This window comes from Panthera tigris, chromosome A2 (genome assembly GCF_018350195.1).
Source record: "Panthera tigris isolate Pti1 chromosome A2, P.tigris_Pti1_mat1.1, whole genome shotgun sequence".
NCBI classification, from domain to species: Eukaryota; Metazoa; Chordata; class Mammalia; order Carnivora; family Felidae; genus Panthera; species Panthera tigris.
The window spans coordinates 141,941,196-141,956,275 of NC_056661.1; the positions used below are offsets into that span (position 1 = coordinate 141,941,196).

Sequence of the window (15,080 nt, forward strand, 5' to 3'; positions counted from 1 at the left end):
AGAGTGATCAAAAAGACATAGAGAAAGAAATCAGGAGAGAATTAAAAGATCAATCCAGGAGCCTTAAGATCTAAGATCTAAATAATAAGAAATCCAGGAAAAGAAAATGGGGAGTTGGGATTATGAAACAAAACATTTTCCTAGAAGGAAATGGTATGTGAAATCCTAGATTAAAAGGTCCTACCAAGTTCCCAGCACAATAAATAAAATATACACATATTAGGGTATATCCTGTTGAGCTTCAGAATAACGAGGACAAATAGGAAACCTTAAAAGATTCTGTACATGAAAAAAAAAAAAAAGGAAAAGAGAAAAAGTTACAAAGAATCAAAAGATCAGAGTGGCCTGAGAGGAAGGAAAAATGAAGTAGTGCCTTCAAATTCTAAAGTAAAATGACTTCCAACCTAGATTTTGGCAACATGTTGTTTAAGCACAATGTTAAAATAAAGATATTTTTATATATGCAAGTTCTCCAAAATATACGACTTCCACTGTCAGCCTCAAGAAGCTATCGGTTGATGTGCTAAACCTAAACAAGACAAGTAAAGAAGGCAGGGGGCAGTTGGGTTACAGAAAACAGGACACACAACACAAAAGAAATGTGAGGAAAATCACCAGAATTATGATAAAGGGATATTCAGAGATGCAAACTATGCTGTACTCTTAGGTACCCGTCTGAATTCCAGAAGCAGGAGAGCCGTCTCTAAGAGCATGTATGTAGCTAACCACGTGTCCTCTGGAGAAAAGTTTGGGAACGAACTGGTCTTAAGTATATAAAAAGCAGCACACACAATAAAAACCCCAAATGCTAAGGAACTAAACAATTTTAAAATGATGATTATTAGCTACAAGGACAACAAGAACTTCTTCCAGGAAAGCAGAAGCACTCAAGGCATATAGACAGCAGACACATTATGGTATAAATATATTGGGAAGATGATAGAACAGGAAGTGTTCTATGGCAGAAGACATAGAAAGGAGATAACTCCTTTTTTAACATTTTATTTTGAGGAGATAATTCCTCCTATCCCATAATGAGAAGTCAGTAAAGTGACTTGGCAGAAAAATAAGAAGTAGAAATTAAATGTAAGCATGTTATTTAGAAATACAAAGTAAAACATATGAAGGAACAGTGAAAGTGTTGAATGTAGCTCCTTTGGTCATCTAAGCATAGGAGCAGTATATTGGGGGGATGCTGTAATACAAATAAGCCTTGTAAGACCAATGGACTTTAAAAAAAATCCTGTGTATAAGAAAAGTTTAATAAACATTTTAACTAAGAACAAGTTGAATGAAAAGTTAACAAACCTAACTGTAAAAAAAAAAAAAAAGTGGATGAGAAACAGAGAAGCAGAGGAGAGCTAAAAATGAAATGCCAACTTCAGGTCACAATCTCACAATTTGTGAGATGGAGCCCTGTGTCAGTCTTTGGCTGACAGTGTGTGGCCTGCTTGGGATTCTGTCTCTCCTTCTCTCTGCTCACATGTGCACACACGCTCTCTCTCTCTCTCTTTCTCTCTTCTCTCTCAAAAACAAACAAACAAACAAACAAACAAACAATGAAATGCCAACAGAAAATCCATATAGGAAACAATGACGTAAAGGGTATAATTTGCACAAAATCAAATTATGACATAGAGAACAACTTGTAAAACTCCTGAAACCACTGAAGAAAAAAAATAGAGAGATAGAAACAATGCTAGAAAATATGGAAGAAAAGAGAAGACAGAATGTATGAGAAAATTATAGGTAACTAACATATCTACTGGATAAACCAAAATAATTATGCTAAAATATAATCAAAGGTATGAGGAAGGAAAAGATTTCTCTGCTCAGGAGACCTCTATGTGAATAAATTGAAAGGAAAATTAATGCAAAGGACACTGATTAAACCTAAGCCATTTTGGAAGAACGTACAAGATTAAAGAAAAGCCCAAAACAAATCAAACAAGACTAAAAAAGCTTATCTAGTAAAAAATAAAAATGAGAATGGTCTCAAACATTTCCACCACAACACAAATGCAGAATAAAAAAAGCATAATATTTTTAGGAGAAACTTATGATCATATAATTAATAACCTGCAAAGTTTCCTTCCACATTTTAGAACTAGAGGAAAATTTTGTTAGATGTATTATCACCGAGAAAGCATGGTATTTTAATAAATACTTCATTGGAAAACTTATCCTTGATATGTAATCCAGTCTGCGGAAAATTAGAACAAACTTGATAAGTTCAGAAAGGGAATCATAATATAAAAGACGTTGCCCTGACTATTGAAGCATTTGAGAAATCTACAAAAATGTGAGTAAATCTAGTTATAAAACTGGATACAACTGTTCAGCTTTAAAAAACATAAGAGTGTAAACCAAAAAATACAATTACAATAATATGGATCCCAAACCCCCATATTTCGATGAAAATATAACACAGACATACTTTTATGGGCAACAAAGCAAACGACGACAAGAAAAAGAAATGTTAGGAAAATGGCAGATTGATAAATTCTAGAGCTCAGAAGACATGTATTTAAAAATGACTTATCAGTTTGTTCTCCACAGTTAATAGTCTGTTTCTTAGTTTGCCTCTCTTTTTCCCTCCCTTGGTTTATTTATTTTCTTTTTTTTTAATTTTTAAAAAGTATTTATTATTAATTAATTAATTAATTAATTAATTATTGTTATTTTTTAAATCTTTATTTTTGAGAGAGAGAAAGAGAGAGAAAGTGTGAGTGGGGGAGGAACAGAGAGAGAGGGAGACACAGAATCCAAAGCAGGCTCCAGGCTGCGAGCTGTCAGCACAGAGCCTGAGGTGGGGCTCAAACTCACAAATAGTGAGATCATGACCTGAGCCGAACTTGGACGCTCAACCAACTGAGCCACCCAGGTACCCCTATTTATTTATTTTGATAGAAAGGGAGAATGTGTGTGACTGGGAGGGGGGCAGGGGGGCAGAGAAAGGGGGAGACACAATCCCAGGCAGGCTCCTCTCTGTTAGAGCAGAGCCCGACGCGGGGCTTGAACTCATGAACCATGAGATCATGACCTGACCCAAGATCAAGAGTTAGACGCTGAACTGACTGAGCCACCCAGGTGCCTCTCATCTGTTTTGTTTCTTAAAAAAATATGTGGTTTGCTTTCTACATATGAGTGAAATGATATGGTATTTGTCTTTCTCTGACATATTTCATGTAGCATTGTACCCTGTAGCTCCATCTGTGTCATTGAAAATGGCAAAATTTCATTCTTTTTTATGGCTGAATAATATTCCATTGTATGTATATATACCATTCTTCTTTATCCACTCATGTCACCAGTCAATGGACATTTGGGCTGCTTCCATACAAACTGATGGTTACCAGAGGGAAGAAGGGTGGGGGGATGGGTTAGGTGATGGGGATTAAGGAGAGCACTTGTGATGAGCACTGGGTGTTGCAGTGAAGTGTGAATCACTATATTATACACTTGAAACTAATATTACACTGTATGTTAACTAACTGGAATTTAAATAAAAACTTTAAAAAATTAGTCATAAACTCTTAATAGGTTAAGAGAAAAGACCTTGTTTAGATCACATTTTCTGATGACAGTTTCTAGCAAAATTAGAGATAAAGTCATAAACATAAATGCAACCACTTAGAAATGAAACAATAACTCTCTTCAAAAAGTCAAGTCAAAACTGCAATTAGGGCCATTTAGAAATAAAAGAGAGTGCGAATGCTGCATACAGTGTTTTGTACTTAAAACAAAAATTTGTATTCTTCAATGTTTTTATTATAAAATAAGAAATAATAAAAATAAATGAACTTAGTATTCAACTCTAAAAGCTAAGCAAAAATAGTAACATAAAACTAAGAAAAGTAGAGTGGAGAATTAATAACAATAAAAGCACACATTAAAGACTTAGAAGACAGAATAATGGTGAATTAATTAAAACCACATCTAAGAACAGATTTTTTATGGGATAGCCAATAAAATTTACAGATAGCTGGCAAGCCTAAATTTTGGGGAAAAACAAAAGGAAAAATCTTAAATACACAGTCTTAATTCTGAGATTACAGATGTAATCAAAGAAACCAAAGCGGGGGGTGATAAGAAAATACTATAGTTAATATATAATATAGTAACATATAGTATAATATAACATAATATAACACTATACTGCTTTATAAACATACTCTGATCTCCCAGACCTTGAAAATAGTCTGTGACATAGTTGTATTCTCCAGCTGCTGTGTTCTTTCTCTCCTGATTAATCTTGTACAATGTTTTATGCCCTGTGCACCATCATCCCCAGGCAAACCAGCCTTCGCGATGTACTCACCTTAAACACTACATGAGAAAACATCAGCATTCAAGTCCACTGACCTCTCCTCAACCCATCTCTTTTTGGAAACCCTCCTTTCTTGACATCTTGAACACTATTTCTATTGTTTCTCTCATTGTCATAAATGTTGGTTCTCTGTCTTTGTTGCTTCCCTTAACTCTGTCCAAACTTCTATCCTTAAAGTTTTCCAACTTATCTTTCTCTATCAGATGCCCCCCCCCAACCCCATTCTTCCCCTGGCTTCAAATATCTTATTGTTCTACTTCAATCCTGAGCTTGTTCCTTGCCAGCTACTGCATTTCCAATAGCCTGCTGACCAATCGCTGTGAGAGAATAGAAGCATGGGACATAAAGCTTATCATGTCTGAAACTGTAATCTTCAGCTGGCCTAAGGAATTTCCTTCTTGATTTCTTTAAATTTGTTCAGTTGAGTTTCATCTCCAGCATCAGCCACTATGTATTTTTTTTCTTTTATGCACCCATTGTTTTGTCCAGCCGTACACAGTCATTTATCATAATGTCATTTCCTGACCACCATAATAGGCTTGCAACTAGCCATCCTTTGTCTCATGATCCATCTTCCACATATGAATCAGGGCCAAGTAATAATACCCTAAACATCCTTTTTTACTTTTTTCTTTCCTTGATAGAAAACTACAATGACTGTTCACTGACACAAAGCAAAAATAAAAACTGGTAACCCAACTTTAAGCCCCCAAACCGTCTGTCCCAATCTACCTTTTGAGTGTTACATAAAAGGCCCATTCAGGAATTAGATGCCTCACTCAATTTTTGTATTCATTTTTCTTGAAAATATATTTTGGCTTTCTTTCTCTATTTAGTCCTGTTTTGTCTCTGCCTAGAATACTATCTTTCCATTTCAGGCTCTCAAAATACTACTATTCAGTTCTACATGTAAGGAGCTTGGAAGTTACCACTCCATCCTAACAATAAATAAAAAGCTTAACAGACTGAGCAATCAACAATGCTTCTAAGACGGGTGAGGACACAGGGCATATTACTGTCCTCGAGACTGGAGTGAGAAAAAGGCAAACAGAGAAAATTCACAGCTTATGGTACCAGAGACACCCTCACAGAAACTACACTGGGGACTAGTACTGAAGTAGAGAAACCTGAACTATAACTGTTACAGATTGAGGGCGGACAACTCTAAGAGTTAAAATTCAACGGCACCCAGTCTTAGGGGGCCCCACAATTTTGTGAGATTTATTTCCAAGATCTCAACGAGGTTCTCACAGTAAATAGCAGAGAAAAAATCCTCTCTGAAGGGAGAAGGGGAAAAGGAACCATTTTGAAATATGCCAGAATACGGTTTTTTTGTTTTTGCTTTTGTTTTAACAAGGCTTGCCCTGACAGAAACTGTCAACCAGGTTAGCTAACCAGAGCCTAACCTGCTGGGGTATTATCAGAGCCTAACTGGCCTGGAGGAAGCGGAGTACCCACCTGCAGCCCACTCTAGCCATTTGGTCACACTAAAAGGCTCTTGGGGGCACTGAGAAACATTTGTAAAATTCACAATCCAGAGGCACAGGCTCTTTAAAAGACTGGGCCCCAATCCTGAAACCATACAACGCTTCCCCTCCCCACACCCTACTACCACATTACTAAAAGCCTATTTATAGCAGCAACTTTGACCCAGAACATCTTGTCCAGCTATCAAGAAAATATTACCAGGCACACCAAAAGGCAACACAACTTGAAGAGACAGAACAAGTACAAAAACCAGACACGGCAGAGATGTTGAAATTATCAGATCCCACACCAGGGTTCGGAATCAGGTCAGGATTTAAACCTCTGTGTTATAACTTACTAAACATAGTTCTCTGAGCCTCAGTTTCCCCATTTGCGAAAACAGGTCAATAATACCTTACTTCAATTGACCTTAAGTTCATCGACACCACCTCCAAGTTTGGCCATGGCTGATTCCGGACTGTGGAGAAGAAAGCATTCATGGACCACATTGCAAAGGAAGAAGAAGCTTAATGTCAGGAGCAGATTGTGCAGCTGGTGGGATGTCAATAAAAACGATTTTCCATCGGAAAAAAATAACCTTACTTGAAGTGATGTTGTGAGGACTGACTGTGAATACCCACAGAAGTCCTAAAATAGGGTAAGTCTCATGGGCACGGTGAGCACCATCACCAGCTACCGTCATCAGTCACCCTCTTCAAGTATCTATTTGCTCCGCCTGTCGCTGTGGCTGCTGCCACTCCTCTTTCCCGAATTTATTTCACATCTCCCCTACTTCCCGCTTGAATGAGATGTTCTATTTTATATGTCCTACTCTAAAATAACTATAAAAAACAACAGACAAATTATTGGGAAAAAACTCAAATGTTCCATCCTCTGCATAAATTTTCTCTTCCAGAATATGTATAGCTCTGGCATATCGCTGCTCTAGACTCACTACCGTGTGACTGACAAATCCTATGGCTGTTTTCTTTTTGGTGATATTAACTAAATAAGCACAATGATACTGGTACTTGATGTCAAACAGCTTCAGTGATTCAGAGATCTCTGTACACTTGTTAAACCGGCGATGCGTTTCTACAAATATATCCTTTTTGTCATTTCAAAAGTGGATATAGAATATTAAAATGTCAGCTTTGTTACCCTGTGTTCCCCGAAACAATATTTTGTTTGATCAAAAGTAATTCGGAAAGGTGAATTTCCCATATAAAGGAATGAATCTCCCTGTGGTACTTTGCTTTCCGTGGATTACAATGTGTGTCTATCTCCCAAAGCCTGACACGGACTCTCTCATACATCAGCCCAGCCTAGCAGTCTGAACCCAGACTCAAATATTAAGCTCTTAGAGGTTAACCCAACTGTATTGATTACAATATAAATATGACTTCATCACATTCCAACATACAAGCTTGTTTTACTATCTCCAGAGGTTTGCCAGGTGATAATGTTCCTGAAAATTGCACACATGTAACTATGGCTATGGCTGGAAAGCAAATCAATGACAGGTTATCAATAAAAATATAAGAATACACATAAACTCAAGATAGAAGCTGAATGCATCCTGGATTGCCAATGGCAGGGCAGTTAGCTCCATTACTCACCGAACCACAGATGATGTGAAAAAGGCGTTCCTTTCCTGCTCCCAGATCTCATGGTACATCTTGGTTGTTGATTTTTTTTTTCAATTTCAAAGCTTATCTTGGGCATGCCCATATACAATAATTTGGCAATGTTTTATATTTACATAAGCATACATATATCTTCTCTCAAATAAGATTTAAAATGAATTGCATTTAAAAATGCCTAGCTTTTTGGTTTCAGTTTGAAGGAACAGAGTTGCGTCCCTGTAATCAGTAATGTATGAGTACAGGCATAAGGATATAAAAAATTTTGTAGATAAAAATATAAACATGCAAAGTTAAGTTTTGGGGAAACCACTAAAGAATAAATCGAAGGAGTGACATAGGAGAAAAGAACAACAGTAACAACAAAAAGACAAAGCACAACTTGTATGAAACAACTTGGAAATAGGTCTCTACTTTAAAGAGGAAATCAGAATAGAAAATAGAGTTAATTAAAATTATTTTTATGAGTCTTCAGAAGTAGTTTTTCATTTGTCTCTTTTCTGACTTTTTTTCAGTCTTCCTCTTTACTGTCATATGAATTATTTTCCAAGGCACTGAATTATATAATTTTGTTTAGAATACTAGAAGAACATTCCATGCTTAATATCTGACTTTCTTAAACAATTCTCTATTTCCTGTTTCAAGAATAATAGAATAGATGCAAGAAGAAAAGATTAAATTGGAATTTGAGATTTCAATTTGTGGACATAGATCACTCTTATTCTTAGAAGAGCATCATGGAAATGAAGAATGCATTATCTATAACTCAAAATGAAGGGGTAGGAGCAGTTAGAATAAATTATGATCTCCAAGCTCAAGGAAACACCCAAAATCCAAACAAATACAATGAATATAAATAAAATTCTTTAGAACAGAAACACCAATAGAATAAAACAGATGCAATTTATCTTCTTGGTAGATTTAAAGGAAGCTTAATCTGGTCCATGTGAATAAAACAGAGTAAGGAACAATTTACAGCCTCATCCCCCAACGCTGTGCCAAGTTGCAAACAGGGTATTCATAGCTAGCTGCTAAGGAGCCAAGTATGTAAATGACGAAAGAAACTTCAGGCCAAGAGATGATCTTCATAGCCTGGGTTAAGAGCTAGGCAGAATCCCACAGGATCTGGCTAGATTTACCCTACTTAATTACTATCAGCTTATACAATGCTGGGAACATCAAAAGACCAGAATCCCTGCCTTGTCACACATAAACCACTCTAAAGGACTATGACCATTAATTATTAGAAATGAATAATGATTGGGGCGCCTGGGTGGCTCAGTCGGTTGAGTGTCCGACTTCAGCTCAGGTCATGATCTCCCAGTTCGTGAGTTCAAGCTCCGAGTCGGGCTCTGTGCTGATGGCTTGGAGCCTGGAGCCTGCCTCAGATTCTGTGTCTCCCTCTCTCTCTCTGCCCCTTCCCCACTGGTGCTCTGTCTCTCTCACTCTCAAAAATAAATAACAAAACATTAAAAAAATTTTTAAAAAGAAATGAATAGTGCTCGCTTTGGCAGCACATATACTAAAAAGAAATGAATAATGATCACAACACCAGCATTTACCACACTTGCTATGTTCCATATCTTGTCAATGCTTCAAATGATCAGTGTATTAATTGTTTATAATTTTTCTAATTATTATAATTCTTACAATAATTTGAAGGCAAATAATTTATTCTGAGGGTTTTAATATTCGGCACTTTGGGTCACTAAATGAGTCCCTACTAGCAGTTTGTTAACGATTGTTCAGCTTTTGTAGTTTTGCTTTGTTTTTATGTTTGATGTTTGTTTATTTGCACAGCTGTAAATGCCCAGATACTTTCTTCCTCTTAGAGTAAAATAAGGGTGGAATACAAATGCTCTCAAGAAATGCATTCCACTTGGAACACTACATTTGAATCCTCTCTGCTTAAAATTTGGTAATGCCCATGAAAAGCAATTTGATTTGCTGTAAAAGGACATGCCAAGGAAAAGTCATATCTCAGAATATGAAAATAAAATACAATGGCTCTGTCTATAAGGAACCAAACACATCCATTTGAAAAGTGAGCATAACTCTCATCTTGGAAATGCCACACACACACACACACACACACAACCCAGCTTGAGTGCTTTCTTACCCTTTCTTTTCCAAGTAATAAATTATTTTTGTGTTAGATACATACAGCTGGAGAAATAACACCCTTTGTCTAAAGTCACTTGAATGAGAAACAAAACACTTTGTATCCATGAAACAAAATTATTCATGAGAGCAGATGCATGTTTGAATAATTTCAGTTCTCAAAGTGAGGCAAGCAGTTAAGAACAAAGTTACTGTTTTGTGGTTTTCAGATTGGCACCTGGATTGTAAAGCTTCAAAACAGGTCTCAGGGAGGACAATGCAGCTGGAGTTACAGGGGAGAAGCAATTCTCTCAAAAAGAAAAAAAAGTGTACATGCTTTTTATAAGTTTTAGTGAGAAACTTTTCCTCAATCTCGGAGGGAACTTCCAGTCTTGCAAACATCACTCATGCTTGAGAGTATAGAAAGAAAGAAAGAAAGAAAGAAAGAAAGAAAAAAAGAAAGAAAGGAAGGAAGGAAGAAAGAAAGAAAGAAAGACTCTAACGTAATATGTTTTGTTGCTGTTGTTGTTGTTCCAAAAAAGCATTTGTCTCTAAAGAGAGTGTCAGTTCCATTGCATTCCCCTTTGTTTCTTTCTCTAATCAGGTATAAATGCCAAGGCTGCTTCATTGGGGTCTTTAGCTTTATTTAGAATCTATGTATATATATATATATATATATATATATATATATATATATATATATATATATATATCTGAAAAAAAAAGGATACAAAAATAGGTATTGTTTTGAAGAGACCGGATTAGAGGACAGCATAAAGAAGAAGTACAAAGAGAAAGACAAAACAGAGCCCTGTGCTTGTCCTGATAAATGAGCTGCCTGCAGGGAGGCTGCGTCCTAGAGAAGCGATCACAGATCTCTTCCTGTGACATTCGCTATCTCTAGACAGAGTGGCAAGCACCGTAGACTACAGCAATGCCTCACTGGTGATCTCCTCCGTGTTAAGATGTTTTGAAGAAGAAAAGTTTGAAATCTGAAGACAGCCACAACAGCTGTATTTGGGGGAGACTAGGTAATGCCCAGAGTCCAGCGTCACAAGGACAGCAAATATGTAAAAAAAAAAAAAAAAAAATCTAACATGTGTGACAAAGCCAGGCTCAGATGCCCTGTTGCCACCTTTGTAAAGAGGGAATGGTATGGATGCAAGGCCCCCTTACAGGCATTTTGCCGGAGCAAAATACTGATCTTGAAGCAAGTGTCAGTTACTAGTAATTTCAACACCAGTTGAAGATTCAAACCCCATCTCAATTACTGTCATGCTGGATAATTCTTGAATGGATCAAATTATCTGGTTGTGCCTCAGTTCCTTCTAAAATGCCATTTCAGTGGCTTAAAAACTTATAATGAGACAAGAGTGGGGCGAGGGAATGTGGTTAGCATCAGAACTAAAAAATGCTCAAATGATTTGGTGATTCTCCCAATTGTACAGGAATGTTTGAGGATACACATCAGGGTTCCACATGGTAGGAGTGTAAACAATTATTTTAAAGTGGAACTGAAAATTTTGGTCTTATTTTTTCTGTTGCATAGCCTCCATTAAGAGTAGTGAGTTTAATGCCTCTGAAACTGACATGTGCCTCCACTTGCAATTAGATATATTATGCTTTTCTTTGAAATTCTGGATAGTCGTGAATAGCATCATCTGTAATCATGTCAACAGCCATGATCATTTTATGATCTGAGAGAGCTAAAGCAACAAATGTATTGCCACTTGGAATCTAACCCAAAGATAGAAAGTTGCATTGTCAGAGGTTAAAGCTAATCTGCACTTAGTTATCAGCAGCAACTTACATCCTGCTCTGCCTTTGTTTCCTTTTTAAATTTTTTTTTTCAACGTTTATTTATTTTTATTTTTGGGACAGAGAGAGACAGAGCATGAACGGGGGAGGGGCAGAGAGAGAGGGAGACACAGAATCGGAAACAGGCTCCAGGCTCCGAGCCATCAGCCCAGAGCCTGACGTGGGGCTCGAACTCACAGACCGCGAGATCGTGACCTGGCTGAAGTCGGACGCTTAACCGACTGCGCCACCCAGGCGCCCCTGTTTCCTTTTTAAAGGCATGACTGAACTTCTATTTCAGATGAAAGAACATAAAAATGTTGGGCAGTGAAGTTTTCAAACCCATATAATTTTTAGCCTATATTAGTGATTATGCAAGTCATTGATTTGTAACTAGATGTCAAGTTAGTAGCAAAGCTTCTAATTATAATGAGTTGCTAGGATTCCATCTCATTTAAAAAGTCCCCAAATAATATTGATCTATTTAATGGAAAGGTAGAAAGTAATAGAGAAAAAATTATATAACTATCGCATTCTTGATTCACACATTTTAGAAAGATGTTTGTTTACATCTCAAGATCTCAAACAGCAGAAGTACTTTCAGCCAGCTTCTATTGTTACTTATAAATGAGTCAATAAATAAATGGAAATAATTCTCTGCATAGAGATGAAATGAACCAGCAAAATATCAAAGAGTACAGTGTCAAAAAACAAATAGCACAGGGCGGATTTATTGGTCAAAATATGTCCTCGTTGGATAAAAACAACATGATGCGTAGTGAGGTCTTATATAGTGAATAGATTTCTTTCTCGCACGTTTCTTCAAGGAAACCACAAATAAGCACTGCAATAATTCTATAGGTACCATTTTGAAGTATCAACATTCTAGTTTTGAAAACAGTATAAAACAATGTTGAGATTGATAGTATTTAGGAACAGGATGAAGACAGTGTGATATTCAATGAGGATGGATAAACTGTGTATTTGCCAAGTTTGTTAAATAAACATATTAACAAAATACATCAACAAATGGTAATCTTGTGTTTAACTTAATTATTATAGTGGTCAATGAAGTTATGAGAGCTTCCCCAACTCCTCTCCTTAATGTGAGTTTCAATACTAGAATTCAGCTCGATTTAAAACTTTATTAGTCAACTTTCCTCCTCTTGACAGACTCATTGCATGATCTACTGATCCCACCATTTGTCCACACATTGGAGTATATATTCCATGATTTCACCTGGTCCACCATAATTTCTATTATTGGCATCTTCCATCTTGTACCTCCTTAGGGGAAAAAAAAAACTACAAAAGTAGTAAAACAAAACTCAAATCAGGATGTTCTACCATATCACTAGCAAAATGATAATATAAATATTCTGGTCAAGAGCAATGGTTGATAAATTCTCCTATCCATGGATTTTCTTTCATTCTTCTTTAAAATGGGTGTATATTGGGGCGCCTGGGTGGCTCAGTCCGTTGGGCGGCCGACTTCGGCTCAGGTCATGATCTCTCGGTCCGTGAGTTCAAGCCCCGCGTCGGGCTCTGTGCTGACAGCTCAGAGCATGGAGCCTGTTTCGGATTCTGTGTCTCCCTCTCTCTCTGACCCTCCCCCGTTCATGCTCTGTCTCTCTCTGTCTCAAAAATAAATAAATGTTAAAAAAAAAAATTAAAAAAAATAATAAAATGGGTGTATAATGTATAAGGCATTTTCTTTTACACTTTTAAATAATATAGCCAATTGACTTAGCATTACAAAAAATATTTCTCAAAGCCCTGAAACTGGGCAATATGATCCACAAAGTGCATATAAAAAAGTTGATAATAAAGCCATAAACTGTCAAACTGGATGGGTCATGGAAAAAAAAACTAAACTAAAATTGAGAGGTAAAGTGTCTTGCTGTCCAAAGATACAGAAGTATTTATAATTCTTGATAATTAAAAATGAGAAAAGATTCTATTTGTGTCAAAGGCATCACTAAGACTTTGTCATTTTCTTGTGATAAAAGGAACGTGCTCACTTCCAGTTTATCTCAAACTACTTTGGGTGACTGGTTATGGCTGGTTAGCTTTCTAATCAATTGTTTAAGTCTTTTTTTTTTTTTTTATTTTTTAATATATGAAATTTACTGTCAAATTGGTTTCCATACAACACCCAGTGCTCATCCCAAAAGGTGCCCTCCTCAATACCCATCACCCACCCTGCCCTCCCTCCCACCCTGCCCTCCCTCCCACCCCCCATCAACCCTCAGTTTGTTCTCAGTTTTTAACAGTCTCTAATGCTTTGGCTCTCTCCCACTCTAACCTCTTTTTTTTTTTTTTTTTCCTTCCCCTCCCCCATGGGTTTCTGTTATGTTTCTCAGGATCCACATAAGAGTGAAACCATATGGTATCTGTCTTTCTCTGTATGGCTTATTTCACTTAGCATCACACTCTCCAGTTCCATCCATGTTGCTACAAAAGGCCATATTTCATTTTTTCTCATTGCCACGTAGTATTCCATTGTGTATATAAACCACAATTTCTTTATCCGTTCATCAGTTGATGGACATTTAGGCTCTTTCCATAATTTGGCTATTGTTGAGAGTGCCGCTATAAACATTGGGGTACAGGTGCCCCTATGCATCAGTACTCCTGTATCCCTTGGATAAATTCCTAGCAGTGCTATTGCTGGGTCATAGGGTAGGTCTATTTTTAATTTTCTGAGGAACCTCCATACTGTTTTCCAGAGCGGCTGCACCAATTTGCATTCCCACCAACAGTGCAAGAGGGTTCCTGTTTCTCCACATCCTCGCCAGCATCTATAGTCTCCTGATTTCTTCATTTTGGCCACTCTGACTGGCGTGAGGTGGTATCTGAGTGTGGTTTTGATTTGTATTTCCCTGATAAGGAGCGACATTGAACATCTTTTCATGTGCCTGTTGGCCATCCAGATGTCTTCTTTAGAGAAGTGTCTATTCATGTTTTCTGCCCATTTCTTCACTGGGTTATTTGTTTTTCTGGTGTGGAGTTTGATGAGCTCTTTATAGATTTTGGATACTAGCCCTTTGTCCGATGTGTCATTTGCAAATATCTTTTCCCATTCCGTTGGTTGCCTTTTAGTTTTGTTGGTTGTTTCCTTTGCTGTGCAGAAGCTTTTTATCTTCATAAGGTCCCAGTAATTCACTTTTGCTTTTAATTCCCTTGCCTTTGGGGATGTGCCGAGTAAGAGATTGCTACGGCTGAGGTCAGAGAGGTCTTTTCCTGCTTTCTCCTCTAAGGTTTTGATGGTTTCCTGTCTCACATTCAGGTCCTTTATCCATTTTGAGTTTATTTTTGTGAATGGTGTGAGAAAGTGGTCTAGTTTCAACCTTCTGCATGTTGCTGTCCAGTTCTCCCAGCACCATTTGTTAAAGAGACTGTCTTTTTTCCATTGGATGTTCTTTCCTGCTTTGTCAAAGATGAGTTGGCCATACGTTTGTGGGTCTAGTTCTGGGGTTTCTATTCTATTCCATTGGTCTATGTGTCTGTTTTTATGCCAATACCATGCTGTCTTGATGATGACAGCTTTGTAGTAGAGGCTAAAGTCTGGGATTGTGATGCCTCCTGCTTTGGTCTTCTTCTTCAAAATTACTTTGGCTATTCGGGGCCTTTTGTGGTTCCATATGAATTTTAGGATTGCTTGTTCTAGTTTCGAGAAGAATGCTGGTGCAATTTTGATTGGGATTGCATTGAATGTGTAGATAGCTTTGGGTAGTATTGAC

General features: G+C 37.1%; 1 protein-coding gene across 1 annotated transcript in view; it reads right to left on the minus strand.

The window, feature by feature from the left end:
• The window catches only part of GRM8 (glutamate metabotropic receptor 8), a 755,100-nt gene that overhangs the window by 96,663 nt on the left and 643,357 nt on the right, over positions 1–15,080 (minus strand). The window lies entirely within an intron of this gene.